Source organism: Suricata suricatta, chromosome 14 (assembly GCF_006229205.1).
Source record: "Suricata suricatta isolate VVHF042 chromosome 14, meerkat_22Aug2017_6uvM2_HiC, whole genome shotgun sequence".
Taxonomy (NCBI): Eukaryota; Metazoa; Chordata; class Mammalia; order Carnivora; family Herpestidae; genus Suricata; species Suricata suricatta.
The window spans coordinates 67,878,545-67,896,226 of NC_043713.1; the positions used below are offsets into that span (position 1 = coordinate 67,878,545).

The 17,682-nt window shown below is 37.7% G+C and overlaps 1 long non-coding RNA gene and 1 other non-coding gene across 3 annotated transcripts in view; one reads left to right on the forward strand and one right to left on the reverse strand.

Annotated features, from left to right (window-relative positions):
* LOC115278341 overlaps positions 1 to 17,682 on the reverse strand; it is a 47,497-nt gene that overhangs the window by 11,488 nt on the left and 18,327 nt on the right. The window lies entirely within an intron of this gene.
* LOC115278594 lies at positions 2,255 to 2,413 on the forward strand. The gene has a single exon (XR_003902998.1). It is a non-coding gene; the product is annotated as a U1 spliceosomal RNA (small nuclear RNA).

Sequence of the window (17,682 nt, forward strand, 5' to 3'; positions counted from 1 at the left end):
GACACATAGAATCCGAAATAGGCTCCAGGCTCTGAGCCGTCAGCACAGAGCTCGACACGGGGCTCAAACCCCCAACCATGAGATCATGACCTGAGCCGAAGCCAGACACTTAACTGACTGAGCCACCCAGGTACCTCTAAATCTTATTTGTTCTAAAGATCGTTTTTACTCAGTTTTCTTGGACTCCTATTTAGGTAACTGTCACCTGCAAATATAATGGCCTTTACTAATATTTAGACTTCATTTCCTTTTCTCATCCCTACATCCTAGAATCTAAAACAATGTTAAAAGAACAGCAATAGCAAGCACCTTTATCTCATTATTAACTAACATGATTAAAAGTCCCTTTATTGTTTTCTGTAAGATTTGCTAATGATTCACGAAAAGTATTTTTTATCAACTTATTAAGTTTCTATTATTAGAATGCTGTATATATACATATTTACACACACATATACATACTTACATACATATACATATGTTTTTATGATTATTATTTTTTAACCATGAATGGCAGCTGAGGTGCCTCAGGAGAGGAGTATTCTGTAGGGGCACTGAGCTCCAGTATGGTTGTGCCATTAATCACTGACTTTGAGGATGACATGTCCTCTGCTAGGGCTCAGTTTCCTCATCCACTGTGTGCCACCCACTATTATCTCACAAGACAAAGTGAGTGTTGATATTTATCATCACTGAAGGGCTTCAGGTCAAGGAATTCAATGATCAGATTTGTGCTTGAGAAAAATCATTCCGACTACAGTATGAAAAATAGTTGGCTCTTTCATCTCATCCATATTTGTCAAAAATCTTACTAATCTTTCAAGACCTGGTTCAAATTTTCCTTCTTCTACTAGTCCCTTCTCCATCATTCCCAACCCATTTAGTCAGAATTCTCTTCTGTTTCACCCTATAAAGCCCAGAACTACTTAGTGGAGGTGCCAAAGGGCAGGCCACCCCAAGAAGGGCCACTTTGGCATGAAGTTTATTTCAAGTTAAAGAGCAATCAAAACCCAACAGATTCAGGAAAAACTCTTTACCTCCCCTTTCACTGGCCTAAAAAGAATTTAGATAGAGGACCTGCTCTAGGAAGAGAGTTATTAGCATAGACAACTACATTATGATATGAACCAGGTATGGCAGACATGGAGGAACGCAGCAAGGCCTATTTGATCAGCGTCTTCTGTGTCCCATTATTTCCTAGTGGCCCAGAAAACATTTGTTTACCAAACATTTACTCTTTTTCATCTTCCTCTGAATTACATTCCTTCCATTTGAGGTCTTAGGCCCCTTTATCCTTAGTTCAGAATGACACATATACCTCATTTTGCCTGACTGTCCCTGGAATTTTATATCTGTGTGGATTCCCAGTACATGTTAAATTAAATTTTATTTTCTCCTGTTAATCTGTCTCATATCAATTTGGCTTTTAGTCCAGTTAGAAGGACCCTGAAGGGCAGAGGAAATTCTTCCTCTCTGACAACTGCAAACCCCTTGAAACTGGGAATTATATTTTCATCCTCACATGTTCCACAAGGATAGACTTATAAGAGGATTTAATAAATAAGTGTTCACACAATTATCCATGCACTACAAAACAATTTTAGTGGGACAAAAGAAGGAATAAGTGGAGAGCCATTCAATACTTGTTTGGGATTCAAGCCTTCTTTTGATATGGAGTTTATCCTCAAGCCTCAAGATGTGTAAACTGACCACTGCAGGAAGTATCTTCCACTAGCTCTGAAAGGTTCCAAACTGCCTGGAGTGCTGACATCCAGGAAACAGGCCCTGAGGTCAGTCTGGTTCATTGTCACAAGTATTAATAGTATCTTGCAACTCTTAAGTCTGAGAGCTTCCTTTTCACCATGCACAATACATTGAGAGCTTCGCTTTTAATGACTATTGATATATGTGAATGAGTGATAGTGACCTGGTTTTAAATTTTCTTTTGAGAGTTTTACCCATTAAATTTATTTTTCCCAAGATTTATGCAATTCAGGATTATGGAAATAAAAATAGTCGTATTGAATACCTTTTGCAGCTTGAAGATCAGTTCTCTGTTTCATAATTTAAAATGACTTTTAGGAAAAAAGAGTCACATATACAAAATATCTATTATCATCTAAATTAAGACTGGAAATTTTCTGTAACTTCTATAGAGCCTACAACCAGTACAATGGGCCTAAATAATCCAGAGATTTCCCAAAAAAGAAATTTCCAAAAAAAGAATTTCACTGGGTATTTTAAAAATTATTCGATACTAACCTGGCAGGGGAAATACCATGATCAAGGTGGTTTTCCCAGGGCGCGGCTTATTCATTGCACTCTGATGTGCTGACCTCAGCGATTTCCCCAAATGTGGGAAACTTGACTGCATAATTTGGGTAGTGGGGGACTGTATTCACGCTTTTCCCTGGGAAAAAAAAACTATTCTGAAAACAGTTGCTGCCTCTGGGGGTGTGGTGGGGACAAGACTGACTGAGTAGGAGCATGAAATAACTCTCTGGGATGATAGTAATATTTTATGATTCAATATAGGACACCTACCTATGTGAATACGATTCACAAAATGGTGTCAAAACTCAACAAATGGTGCAATTATGATTTGTCCACTTCACTGGATGTGATTTTTTTTTTTTAATTAATGAACAACAGTCCTTGTCTTCTACAGAGCTTATTCTCCTGACTTGACTGATTTTTTTTAATACTTAATTTTGGTGTGTGGGGGCGTAATGTTCAGTTCACAGAGATTTCCCATACACATGTACAGCCTCCCCTATTATCAGTTTCAATCACCAGACTTATACATTTGTTATAACTGATGAATCTAGACTGACACATCGTAAACACCTGAAGTCTGGGGTTTACACTAGGGATAAATGAACAATGACATGTATTCACCATTACAGTATCATGCAGCGCATTTTCACTGCTCTAAAAAATCCTCTGTGCTCCACATATTCACCATCCACTCCCACCTCACCCCCCCACACTTGCCCCTCTGACAAACTTTTTACTGTCTTCATAGCTTTGCCTTTTCCAGCATGCCATATAGCAGAAATCATATAGTACAAAGTTTTTATGCATTTAAGTTTCCTCCATGTCTTTTCATGGCTTGATAACTCATTTCCTTTCAGTATTAAGTAATATTCCATTGTCTGGATACACTACAGTTCATTTATCCATCCACCTACTAAATGGCATCTTGGTTGCTTCCAAATTTTGTCAATTATGAATGTTATACCCAGATTTTAATATCGCCCCCAAAAACCAGAGACCGCCAGGGAGGCCGAAGCACACATGCAAAAGCAAAGGGCTTTATTACGGGCTTATACAAGCACGGGTTCACAGACTCCACCAACACACTGGATCCACGTGGAGCGAGCCCCGAACATGGGGGGGCAGGGCCTTTTATGAGTTTGGGAAGGGGGAATTACAGGAAATTGTGACACAGGTACAGGGGTCCAATCAATATAGCATCACATCATTGACAGTAACTTTAACCAATTACAGAGTGGACCCAGAACCCTCAGGTAGGGCGTGACTAGTCTTAACCTCCATCTTTAGGCCCGCCCTCAGAAATGTTAATGGTGTTAGCTGGCCTTCAAGGTCAGAGGGGAAACCTGAATCAGACCTGCATCCTTACAAATAAAGCTGCTGTAAATATCTGTGTGCATGTTTTTGTGTGAACATAAGCTTTCAAGTCTTTGGGTAAACTGTATATGAATTTTACCTTAAAAAAACCCGTATAAATACATGTTAAACTCTAGTTAAATACATGCATGAATTGTTGAGGGGTGAAGTATATTTATGTCTACAACTTTGAAATGCATAAAAAATAAGATGATTAATGGAATGGATAGAGGGACTGATAAATAGATAGATATATGTAATAAAGCAACAATAGTAAAATCTAGATAGTGAGTACATGGGTATTTGCTATAAAATTCTTTCAATTTTCCTGTATGTTTGAAATTTCTCATAATAAAATATAGGAAAAATTATTCTGGGGCGCCTGGGTGGCTCAGTCAGTTGAGTGTCCAACTTCGGCTCAGGTCATGATCTCACAGCTTGTGAATTCAAGCTCTATGTTGGGCTCTGTGCTAACAGCTCAGAGCCTGGAGCCTGCTTCAGATTGTGTGTCTCCTTCTCTCTATGCCTCTCCCCTGCTTGTGTCCATCTCTCTGCCCATCTCTCTGTCTCTCTCTCAAAAATAAACATTAAAAAAATTATTCTAAAGTATATGTCCCACTCTCTCACATTAGATACACTACAGAAAGTCAGTCAGTATCTTGCTAACAGTCATCTGGCTGTACCCAGCAGCTCTAAACTGTAACTAAAAACATACTAAGAAAGCAAGAGCGTGCCAAGTCAAGGACCTGACAGCAGCACTGACACAGGAAAGGACAATGATAAGAACTAGTATGAGACAGCTCAGGTTACCCAGTCATTGCCTAAGGTGCTTGCCATTTGGCCCCAGTGGTGTCCTTTTAGTTCAAAGATAAAACAAAGTCTTATTCTAGAAGCAAATTATGATGATAATTAACCTAAGATGGTGGAGCGATCAAGGTTACCTTGAAATGGAGCTCAGCTCCTGCCATGCTCATGTGTCCTAGTGCTTTCATCCCCCTGCCTGCTGGAATATGGCCTCCACTAGAGAGGGGCAGGGTGAGAGGAAAAAGTCTCCATAGCTACTGAACTTAGCAGATGTAAGGGAGGTAGGGAACAGAACTATGAAAAATGAGAAAGATACTAACAAGGCTATATAATAAACAGTAGCTAATGTGAAACCCATTCTAAACTTGGGTGTTTCACTTACCTTCTCACACATGCTCAAGAGGCAGCATAGGTGTGCAGGTGTGCAGGTCAGAGCAACAGTTCCAATATGTAGTGATGGGGCACTCTCGGGGCTCAGAGACTCTTTTGGACAATCATGAGGTTAAAACTATTATCATAAGCTGTTATTTGTCTGTTTACTCATTTTCTCCAATATATGTACAGAAGAGTTTCCAAAAGGCTGCATGACATGGTATTTTAACAAATTAGTTGCAGAAGCAGGTTTGAGAATCCAGCTAGGTCTTCCTTAAGCCAGACATTAAAGAAATTTGCAAACATGTAAAACAATGCCACTTCTTTAATTTTTTTGTTTTAGAAAATATAGTCATTTCTGGCAAAGTTATTATTTAATATGTAATGACATTTAAAATGGGCTAGTAATACTTAAAGTTTCTCCATTTCAATTTCGAACGTGGTAAGATTTCATAGATATAACTCACATAAAGGCTCTCGGGGTCTTCAGTAATTTTTTTATTTAAAATTATTTCTTACTAAGGCATAATTTATATACAGAAAGGACACAAACTGTAAACACGCAGCTTAATTTTCATACACATATCTAAACCCTTCACGTAGTTTAAGATCTAGGCCATTTCCATCACCCTGGAAGGATTCCTTGTGCCTTGTTTAATCACTACCTAATCCACAGAGGTAATCATTATTCTATCATCATAGATTAGGGTTTTTTAAATGTTTATTTTTTATTTTTAAGAGGGGTGGAGGGGCAGAGAGAGAAGGTGACAAGATCTGAAGTGGGCTCTGTGCTGATATCAGAGAGCCCTATTTGTAGCTCAAACCCAGAAACTGTGAGATCCTGACCTGAGCTGAAGTCAGACGCTGAACTAACTGAGCCACCCATGAGCACTAATCCTCATAGATTAGTTTTGCTTGTTCCTAAACTTCATATGAATGGAATCATATAGTATGTATTCTTTTGTGACTGTCTTTTTTCTCTCAGCACAGTGTTTTTGAGATTCATTCATGTCATTCTGTGTATTCACGGTCTTTTCATTTTTATTAATGCTGATAGTATTCCAGCAATATTCCAGCAGTATTCAGTGGATATACAAACTACTTTTTCTTGATCATATGCCAGGATGTAGAATTGTTGGGTCCAGTAGGTGTATGTTTGGATTTATTAGAAACTGCCAAATAATGTATGAGAGCTCCAGTTACTCCATTTCCTCATCAACATTTGATCATTGCAGTTTAATATGTTTTTATCCATTCTGCTGATTGTGTTACTATGGTTTTAATTTGCATTTCCTTGATGTTATTCTGATTATCTTTAAATATGTTAATTGGCCCTGAATGTCCTCTTTCATGAAATGCTTGTTCAAATCTTTTGCTCATTTAAAAACTGAACATCTTTTGCTTATTGATTTGTAGTTCTTCATATATTCTGTGTATGAGTTCTCCAGTCTACAACTTGCTTATTTACTTTCTTAATAATGTGTTTTTATGATCAGATGTTCTTAATTTTAATTAAATCTAATGTATCAATTCCCCTATTTTAGTTTAGTTCATTTTGTGACCAGATTAAGAAATCTTTACCTACCCCAATATGAGGAAAATATTCTCCTATGATTTTATTTGGAAGTTGGATTGTTTGGGGAAGGTGGGGGTGCCTGGCTGGCTCAGTCAGCAGAGCATGTGACTTTTGATCTCAGGGTCAAGAGCGTAAGCCCCATATTGGGCATGGAACCTACTTAAAAAATAAAATAAAATTTGGAAGTTGAATTGTTTTAGCTTTTGAACTTAGTCTATGATATACTTATATAAGAAATTTTGTGTATAAAGAGTCAGGCTTCATTTTTTTCCCCAAATATATCCACTTGTTCCAACATCACTCCCCTATGTAATTAGGGTGGCACTTCTGATGTAGGTAACGAAAGCATACATCTGTGAGTCTATTTAATACTTTCTTTCTTTTTTTAATGTTTTATTTATTTTTGATGCAGAGAGAGACAGAGCATGAGAGGGGGAGGGGCAGAGAGAGAAGGAGACACAGAATCTGAAGCAGGCTCCAGGCTCTGAGCTAGCTGTCAGCACAGAGCCTGACGCGGGGCTCGAACCCACGAACGTGAGATCTGACCTGAGCCAAAGTCGGAGGCTTAACTGACTGAGCCACCCAGGCGCCCATCTGTGAGTCTATTTAAAGACTGTTCTGTTCCAGTGGTCTATCTGACCCTCCCTCCTCCAAAAGTACTCTGTATTAAGTACTGTAGCTTTATAGTATATCTTGAAATACACTGGTTGAGTCCTCCAACTTTGAAAATCAGTAATTTTTTCCTACTTCTAGGCCCTGCCAGACTCTCATAACATCATGTACGTAAGTAGTTCCTCAAAGTGACTGACATTTATTTTAATTTTGCTTTGTTTTTGTTTTTATTTTTTACTTTCCCCCTTTTCTTTATGTTGTGCTATTCCTGATTCACTTGACACTCTCTGATGTCTGAGAGATTCCTGTTGGGGTTAAATTTCAGGGCTGTGTTTACAGTAAAAAGCAGGCAGTCCCTTTTAGTTCTTCTTTCAAACCTTTGAGAGTCTTCATTTCAGGATTTAAAACTTAAACAGTCCATCTTAAGGAAAGTGTAACTACCACGGCCACAAGTCTGCTAGTTGCACTTGAATGCTCTAACAGGGTTGTTTATTGCCCTTTCTACGTTCTGGACTCCTTGCTGAGACTGTTTAACTTGAAGATTAAAGAAACTATTGCAAATGCCAGTGCATCAGAACCTAAGAGTGGTCAAATATTATGTGCAATTTTTTTGTAAAGAAATTTTAATTTATAATAAAATTTAACAGTTTAAAGAACAGTTAATATTTGAACTGCTTTGTATTGAAATACTACTTTGTAGTATTAAAATTGCTTATAAACAAAATATTTTTAATATAAGTTAACTTTAAAAAAAAGAAAATCAGTAATTTTTTAATTTAAAAATGTTTTTCTTGAGGCACCTGGGTGAATCACTGGTTAGGCATCTGATTCTTGATTTCAGCTCAGGTCACGATCTCACAGTTCCTAAGTTCAAGCCCTGTGGTGGTCTCTGTGTCAACAGTGTTGGGCCTGCTTGGGATTCTCTCTCTCCCCTTCTCTCTGCCCCTCCCCTGTGTGCACACATGTGCTATGTGCTCTCTCTCTCTCTCTCAAATAAGACAAACTTAAAATTTTTTTCCTTATCAAGATTTCTTGGACATTCTAGGTCCTTAGTATGTCCAGATACATTTTGGCTCAGTCATTTTTCAGAATAAAGGGGTCCTGATATCAAAAAGGTTGAGAGCTATTAAAGTGTGGGCTCAAAACTATCAAAATTTTAGAAGAAAACAAGGAAAAGATTTCTGATTCTTTCTGATTTGTTAGGCAAAGTCTGATTCTTTCTGATTTGTTAGGCAAAGTCTTCTTAGGAGATAAAACCACAAACCATAAAAAAAAATTGATAAATTGTCTAAAAGCTAGAGAGCATTTGTCAAAAGATGAAGATATGAGGATATGAAAATGAAAAGACAAGATATAGACTGGGAAATAGTAATTGCAAAACATATTTAGGATAGAGGACTTGTATCCAGAACATATAAGGAACTCTTATAATTCCATAAAAAGATGAAGAGTCCAATTAAAAAATGGAATAAAGATTCAAACTACACCAAAGAAGATATTAAAATGGCAAATAAGCATAAGATGCTCAGCATTATCAATCATTAGGGAAATGTGAGCTAAAAGCACAGTGAGTTACTACACACACCTAGTAAATGGCTAAAATTTTAAAAGACTGATGACAATGCTAAGTGGTGGTAAGGTAAATAACAACTGGAAATCTCACACTTTGGTGGAAATGCAAAAATGGCAAAGCCGTTTGGAAAAACATTAGGGAATTTTTTAAAAAATGTTTTATTTATTTTTGATACAGAGAGAGACAGAACATGAGAGGGGGAGAGGCAGAGAGAGAAGGAGACACAGAACCAGAAGCAGGCTCCAGGCTCTGAGCTAGCTGTCAGCACAGAGCCTGACGTGGGGCTCGAACCCACGAACATGAGATCTGACCTGAGCCGAAGCCGGACACTTAACCGACTGAGCCACCCAGGCGCCTGGGAATTTTCTATAAGTATGCTTTTTACCATGTGACACAACAATCCTGTTTTTAGGTATTTCTCAAAAGAAACAAAAACATATGTCCATACAAACACCTGAATGGAAATGTTCATAGCAGCTTAATTCACATAATAGCCCTAAACTGGAAACGATCCAAATGTCCAACAACTAGTGAATGGAAAAACAAATTGTGGTGCCTCCATAAAATGGAATATTACTGGGTAATAAAAGGAACAAACTACTAGTACATGCAACAGTATGGGAAAATCACAAAAGCACTGTGATAGGTTAAAAAAAAAGCTTACACAAAAGAATATATACCATATAATTCCACTTACATGACATTTTGGAAAAGGCAAGATTACAGGAACAGAAAACAAATCAGTGGTTGCCAGGAACATGGGATGGAGAGAGGGAGGAGACTTTCCTGAAAGAGAGCATGAGGAAACTTTTCAGGGTAAAGGAAATGTTTTATATCTTGATGTGGTAAACTTTTGTCAAAACTCACAGAAATGTATACTTACAGAGAGTGAATTTTATTGTATATAAATTACATTTCAACAAATCTTTTAAAAATAATTTCAAGAATTAAAATGAAACAAACAATAAAGTATTTCCTATATGGGTGCTCGGCTGGCTCAGTCAGTAGAGTAAGTGACTCTTGATTTTAGGGTCATGAGTTCGAGCCCCATGTTGGATGTGGAGATTACTTAAAAATAAAATCTTAAAAAAATTATTCTCTTTAAGTATAGCTTGATATAGAATGCAAAGAATAAGATATAAAATGACATATTGGGTGAAATAAATTGGAAGCAATAAAAAAGAAAATAATGTCTCCTAGGTAAACGATTTCTACCGCTTAGATTTAGAAGGCTGAAGAGGGCCAAGGTTGAAGTCCAACGCACAATCTTATTTATGTATGAGCTTTTTTACTTCCTACACTTAGACATGTGGCCTTATTGCAGCAGTGGGTATAACAGATTGTCTAGTTCAATATGAATTTCGCCAAGACCACTTTCAGTTTCAGTAATGTACCTGGGGGCAGCGCCTGGGTGGCTCAGTCCGTTAAGCATCCAACTTCGGCTCACGTCATGATCTCACAGTTCGTGGGTTCAAGCCCCGCATCGGGCTCTGTGCTGACAGCCCAGAGCCTGGAGCCTGCTTCATATTCTGTGTCTCCCTCTCTCTCTGCTCCTCCCCCACTCACTCTCTGTCTCTCTCTCTCTCTCAAAATAAAAATAAAGACAAAACAAATTTATTTAAAAATAAATCAACAAAGGGAAAAGGCACATAGGGCCAAGTTCAGAAGAAACCAGGGCAGGCTTCCAGTTGTACTCTGCCAGTCTCACAGACCCCACTTAATTCTCCCAATAATGATGTGTGACAGCACATGGAAAGGGTTGCCAACCTTGGTGTCTAGAATTTTTTACTTTTTTGTGTGTCTAGAATTTTTATTAGTTAGTCACACAGGCATGCGTTACCTAACCTTACCTAACAGTCATTAGCCCCACACAGGTCAAACTATGTGTGTGGTCAAGTATAATGTGACCCAGGGTCTTAGGTGTACAGAAACAAGTGTTCACCATAAGTTGTATTGTTAGCATGATCTGTCTAGTCAAATGGATAGAATGTGGCTCAAGGCTTCTTCAGGTGTACAAAAACACTCTTATCAGGCAAGACATTACAAAGGCTGAGAGATTATATACCAGCAGCTGGTCAACGGTCAGTCCCTTCTTTGGAATGAGTAGGACTAGAGTAATACATACCTGCTGAGTTTACACTCAAGGAATGGACTATATCAAGATTTTTAAATTGGAGTCCATGGATAGGATTTATGCATATACATACACATCTCCCAAAATTTGTATTCTGTATTTTATCTATGTACATATGTATGTATGTAAACATATTTTTCCTAGAAGGAAGTTTGTTTTTATCAAATTACCAAAGAACTTACAATTCAAAAAGCTTAAGAATCTGAAGAGATATCAGCAAGGTGGAATAGGATGCCCCAGATCTTGTTCCCCCACAGAGAAACTGACTTAAAAATAATCCATGGTCCATAAAGCCTTTCTGAGAACTCCAGAAACGGGTTAAAAAGTCACAGTACCACAAGCAAGCACAAAATCAAGGACAGCTGAGCTGAAATGGGTAAGAAAAAGCCATTACATTTCACCAGTAATAGCCCTTACTCCAAGCCAACATAGCATGATGTGATCAGGAGAAAATGCCCAACTTGCAGCTTTTTCTTTGGGAGGGAACGGGATGAGTGGAACATATGTTCAACACTCTGGCTTTTGAAGGTTTGCCTGCAGGACTGGTTTCTGTCTTGCCAGACTTTGGATGCCTGGGGGCCACTGAGAACAAAGCAGAACGAGGTGGCTTATTGCAGCACCAGAGAACTTGCTGTACCACAGAGAGACACTGGAGAGAGCAAGGAATTATAAACTGCTGAAAATGAAACCAGTAAACTTCTCTAATTGGGAAATTACATGCACAAGTTCAGAGAAGATGCATCCCCAGAAAAGGATTGTAAAGCCCCTAGAATCTCTACTTGGGCTGACTGTTAAAGGTATTCCCCTATATAAAACCAGTCCATAAAACTGGAAGAGGTGGTTGTTTTTTACAAATGCTCAAATCCTAGCAAAAAAAAATTACAAGACATACAAAGAAACAGGGAAGTGTGGCCTAATCAGAGGAACAAAATAAGTCTCTAGAGCCAACCCTAAAAAATAGAGATCCGTTAATTACTTGATAAAGAATTCAACATAAGAATCTTAAGGAGCTCAATGGATTCCAAGAGAACACAGATAATGAAATGAAATCAGAAAAATGATGAACAAAATGAGAACAAAGAAATACAAACTATAAAAAGAACCAAACAGAAATTCTAGAGCAAAAGAACAAGTGAAATAAAAAGTTCACTAGAGGAGTTCCACAACAGACATGACCAAGCAGAAGAATCAGTGATTTTCAAATTATTGAGTCAGAGTAACAATTTTTTTCTTTAAAAAAATTTTTTTTTATGTCTTTTATTTATTTTTGAGAGACAGAGAGCAGGGGAGAGTCAGCATGAGCAGGGGAGGGTCAGAGAGAGAGAGGGAGACACAGAATCTGAAATAGGCTCCAGGCTCTGAGCTAGCTGTCAGCACAGAGCCTGATGCAGGGCCTAAACCCATGACCATGAGATCATGACCTGAGCCAAAGCTGGACACTTCACCGACTGAGCCACCCAGGCGCCCCTCTTTTTTTTTTTTTTTAATAAAAGAGGAAAAGAAAGTAAAAAAAGACCAAAGGGATTCACAGAACACGAACAAGCAGGGTAATGTATGCATTATGGGAATCCCCAAAGAAGAGAGAGAAAGGGGCAGAGAGTTTATTTAAAGAAATAATGTCTGAAAACTTACTGAATCTGAGGAAGGAATTGTACATCCAAATTTATGAAGCTCAAAGGACTCCAAAGAACGCACAGAGGTCCATACAAAGAACCATGATAATGAAACAGTCCAATGTCAAAGACAAAGAGAAAATCTTGAATGCAGCACAAGGATGCTCTCTTAGGAGTATCAGATTTCTCAGCATAAGACTTGTAGGCCAGAAGGGTGTGGAAAGATATATTCAAAATATTGAAAGAAATCAACTGCCAACTTAGAACACTATGTCTGACAAAACTCTCTTTCAAAAGTTTAGGAGAAATAAATACCTTCCTGATAAATAAAAGCTAAAGAAATTTATCACCACTATATCTGCTTTATAGTCCTTCAAGTTGAAAAGACAGCAAAATAAAAACATACAAAATGTACAAAATGTAAAATGTAAAGCTCTTCAGTAAAGGTAAATGAATTGACAAATACAGAATCCTGTAATACTGTAATGATGGTATATAACTCACTTTTAATTCTGTACATAATTTAAAAGATAAATGTATAAAATATAACTATAAAACTATGTTAAGGGGCATAAAATAGAAAAATGTAATGATATCAAAAACAGAGTGGGGAGGGAGATGTAAAGGAATAGAACTTTTGTACATGACTGTAGTTATCAGTTTATAATTTTTGTAATTTATTTTTGAGAGAGAGGGAGAGCAAGCAAGCACGAGTGGGGGAGGGGCAGAGAGAGGGTGACACAATCTGAAGCAGTCGCCAGGCTCTGAACTGTCAGCACAGAACTCGATGTGGGGCTTGAACTCATGAGCCAGAAGATCATGACCTGAGCTAAAGTCAGATGCTTAACTGATTGAGCCACCCAGGTGCCCTGAGTTGTTATCAGTTTAAAATAGATTGTTATAAGATGATTTTTGTAATCCCTAGGGTCACCACAAAGAAAATACCTACAGAAGATACACAAAAAGATGAGAAAGGAATCAAAGCATATCACTATTAAAAAATTAGTGAAACACAAAGGAAGGCAGCAAGAGAAGAGGGACAAATAATTACAAGGCATGGAGAAGACAGTTAACCAAATGACAATAAGTCCTTCCCTATCAGTAATTACTTTAAATATAAACGAATCAAACTCCCTAATCACAAGACAAAGGGTAACTGAATGGATAAATTAAAGACAAAACAAAACAAAAAATAAGATCCAACACAAGATTCACTTGAGATATAAGGACACATAGACTGAAAGTGAAAGAATGGAAAAATATGTTTCATGTAAATGGTAACTAAGAGCAGGAGTGGCTATGCTTACATCAGACAAAAGAGATTTTAAGTAAAAACTCTTATGAGAGGCAAAAAAGGACATTATATATAAAGGAGCAATTCATCAGGAAAATATGACTATTATAAATATATGGACCTAACAAGTAAACGCTGTTTACAAGTAAGTAAACACTGATGAAATTGATGGAAAAAATAGACAGTAACAGAACAGTAGTAGATTTCAACATCCCACTTTCAATACTGGATGGAATGACTAGATAGAAGATTAACAAAGAAACAGATGGACATGAACAACACTATGGACTAACTGGGCCTAAATGACATAAAGAAAACTTCATCCAAAAATAGCAGCTACACCTTCTTTTCAAGGGCATATGGAACATATTCCAGGATAGATCACAAATCAGGGCCATGATGTAAGTACTAAGAAATTTAAGAAGGTTGAAATCAGACCAAGTATCAATTTTTTAAAATTTAAAGGTCTTATTTTTAAGTAATCTCTATACCCAACATGGGGCTCAAACTCACAACCCCAAAATCAAGAGTTGAATGCTCTTCTGACTGAGCCAGTCAGGCATCCTACCAACTATCATTTCTGACCACAATAGAATGAAACTAAAAATCAATAACAAAAGGAAAACTGGAAAATTCACAAATATGTGGAAATTAGATAATACATTTGAACAACCAATGGGTCAAGAAAATAATCACAAGGGAAATCAGAAAATATCTGGAGACAAATGAAAACAAAAAGGGTTAAGAATTTAGCAAATGAGGGGTGCCTGGGTGGTTCATTCAGTTAAACATCAGGTCATGACCTTGTGATTCATGGGTTTGAGCCCTGTGTTGGGCTCTGTGCTGACAGCTCAGAGCCCAAAGCCTGGTTCGATTCTGGGTCTCCCTTTCTTTCTGTCCCTCCCCTGCTCTCTCTCTCTCTCTCTCTCACACACACACAAAATAAAGCAATATTAAAAAAAAAATTTGACAAATGATTCCAAGGATGATCAAGTTTAGTAGTAAGACTATGAGATTTATAATGTGTTGACCTAGGTTTGGATCTCCAACTTTACCCCTTACCAGCTGTGTGACCTTAAGATAAACATTTTAAGCTCTCAGCAATTCCAATTCCTAAACTGTTTAAAATGGGATATTCATGTGGTACTTGGCTGGTTCAGTTGGTGGAGTGTGGGACTCTTGGTTTTTGGGTTGTGAGTTTGAGCCCCACATTGGATGTAAAGATTAATTAAAATCTTAAAAAAGTGAATAAATAAAAGATACATAATTTCTTCATAAAACTGTTGTAGGATCAAATAAAATATTAGGTGGGACCCTATAAACTGGAAGGCAAGATATGTCACTATTCTTTGCCCTCTGTGCTGTCTTCATTGGCACTCACTCTTACCCTACTTATTGCACTGCTCAGGGGCTCCATGTCATATGTTTCAGCTTGAAAATAGCATTTCTGACCCACACGGCCTGTTTTCATACAGTTGTTAATATACACATTATGAAAAGCAGAACTTAGAGCTTTAAACCTAGATTATAAAAAGTGATTAACTCCTGGTTTTACATTTACTATATATGTAGTCTGGTCAGGTCCATAAACTTTTACTTAAGTCGTTCTTAATTAGTGAAATGGTAGAATCAATTAATGGCTTCCCTGTCTCTGTGGGTGGTTGTGCTGTCTGAGAATACATATGGGAAAACATATTTAAAACATGATTTCCATTATTATTACTCTATCTGTCTGGCATGTAATAGAAAAGTTTGTAAAGAATGTATAAGAAATACACCTAGTCCACAAGGATTCACCTTTAGTAGATATCTTCAAAGAGGATACAAGTTGGTTTCCTCAATAAAGACCAGTGTCACTAACAACTCCAAGGACACAGTGACAGTATTACTTGGAGTGTTTCATAAGACTAGGTTCTTAAAATGATTTACATTTCTTAACTCAGAAATCTTAATTTCCTACCAATTGCTGTTCTAAAACTTTAGTTTCTCTCACACTCCTGGAACACACTTAACTCTCTCACTTTGAGAAAAACTCTAAAAAAAGGAAAGAAAATCTTCATGCTCTTTCTTACCTACCTTCTATCATCTATACTATATCTATACATCCCTAGCAACTTCAATCCTGTCTCTGAGGATAAATGCCCTGTCTCTGTTGCCATGTTAGATACTCCTTTTTTTTTAACTTAAAAAATTTTATTTATTTATTTTAGAGAGAGAGAGAGAGACAGAACAAGTGAGTGGGGGAGGGGGAGACAGAGGAGAAAGAGAATCTCAAGCAAGCTCTACACTTGCAGCACACAGCCCAGTGCAGGGCTCAAACCCATGAACCATCAGAACATGACCTTAGCCGAAACCAAGAGTCGGAAGCTTAACCAACTGAGCCACCCAGGTGCCCCCAGATATTCCTTGTATAATTCTTTCCCTCTTCATCCAGAACTTTATGCCATAAGTCACCCCCTATATTATCTTATCTATAGTCATTCTTTTGCCACAAGATTCTTCCCAATTTACAAACATGCCTGCATCTTCTCAAACATAATTGTCTTCAAAATTTTTTTGGAAAAATTTTACTTGGTTAAGAAAAAAACAATGATTAAACCATATTTAAAGGGCCAGCTGGGTGGCTCAGTCAGTTAAGTGTCTGACTTTAGCTCATAATCTCATGGTTCATAAGTTTGACCCCTGAATCAAGCTCCATGTTGACAGTGCAGAGCCTGCTTGGGATCCTCTCTCTCTCCCTCTCTGCCTTTTTCCTGTGTATTTCTCTTTCTCTCAAAATAAATAAACTTAAAAAAACATAGAAAGAAAGAAAACCAGTAGTGGGATAGTTTAAATCAGAAAGAGGGTGAGCTAGAAATGAATTGTTCAGGGGCACCTGGGCAGCTCAGTCAGTAAAGCATGCAACTCTTGATCTGAAGGTTGTAAGTTTGAGCCCCACTTTGGGTGTAGAGATTACTTTAAAAAAATAAAAAAATAAAAAGAAAGAAATGGGGCGCCTGGGTGGCTCAGTCGGTTAAACCTCCGGCTTCAGCTCAGGTCAGATCTCACGTTCGTGGGTTCGAGCCCCGCGTCAGGCTCTGTGCTGACAGCTAGCTCAGAGCCTGGAGCCTGCTTCCGGTTCTGTATCTCCCTCTCTCTCTGACCCTCCCCCTCTCATACTCTGTCTCTCTCTGTATCAAAAATAAATAAAACATTAAAAAACATTTTTTAAAGAAAGAAATGAGTTGTTCAGTTTGAATATTTTTATAGTAATCAAGATAAGAAATAGCCGTGACCTGAGCTAGAGTGGTGCCATGAGGATGAAAGGAGGGAATAAAAGAAAATTACGTAATTAGGAACACATGTGTGGCTCAGTCAGTTAAGCATCCAACTTCAGCTCAGGTCATGATCTTGCAGTTCATGAGTTTGAGTCCCATGTTGGGCTCTGTGCTGAGAGCTCAGAGCCTAGAGCCTGCTTCAGATTCTGTGTCTCCCTCTTTCTCTTTTGTCCCTCCCCTGCTCATGCACGTGCTCTCTCTCTCTCTCTCAAAAATAAACATTAAAAAAAAAATGTAATTACAACTGATCAACCTTGGCAAGTGAATGAATGTGGAACAGAAGGATGGAACACTAAAATGGAATAGTTTTCAAGCAGACTTCTATAGCTATGCATAACAAAGAATACAGACTTTATAGAATTAGTTCAGGGAAGTCACTAAATAAACAAATAGTAAAGAGCTCTGGTGGGGAAGGCTGATTTTCAGAGTTGCCACATTATATTAAATTGTGCACTTTTCACCAAAAATTACAAGACATGCAAAGAAAGAAGAATTATACCCCCCCCCACACAAAGCAGTCAAGAAAAACTTTCCCTGAGGAAGTCCAGACATTGCACTAGACAGACTTTAAATCAGCTCACAAAAATGCTCAAAGAATTAAAGAAAACCATGAACTAAAAAACTAAAAGGAAGTATGAGAATGATATCCTACTAAATGGAGAATATTGATGAGGGGATAGAAATTTAATACACATAATCTCTCTCTCTCTCTCTCTCTCTCTCTCTCTCTCTCTCTCTCTCTCTCTCACACACACAC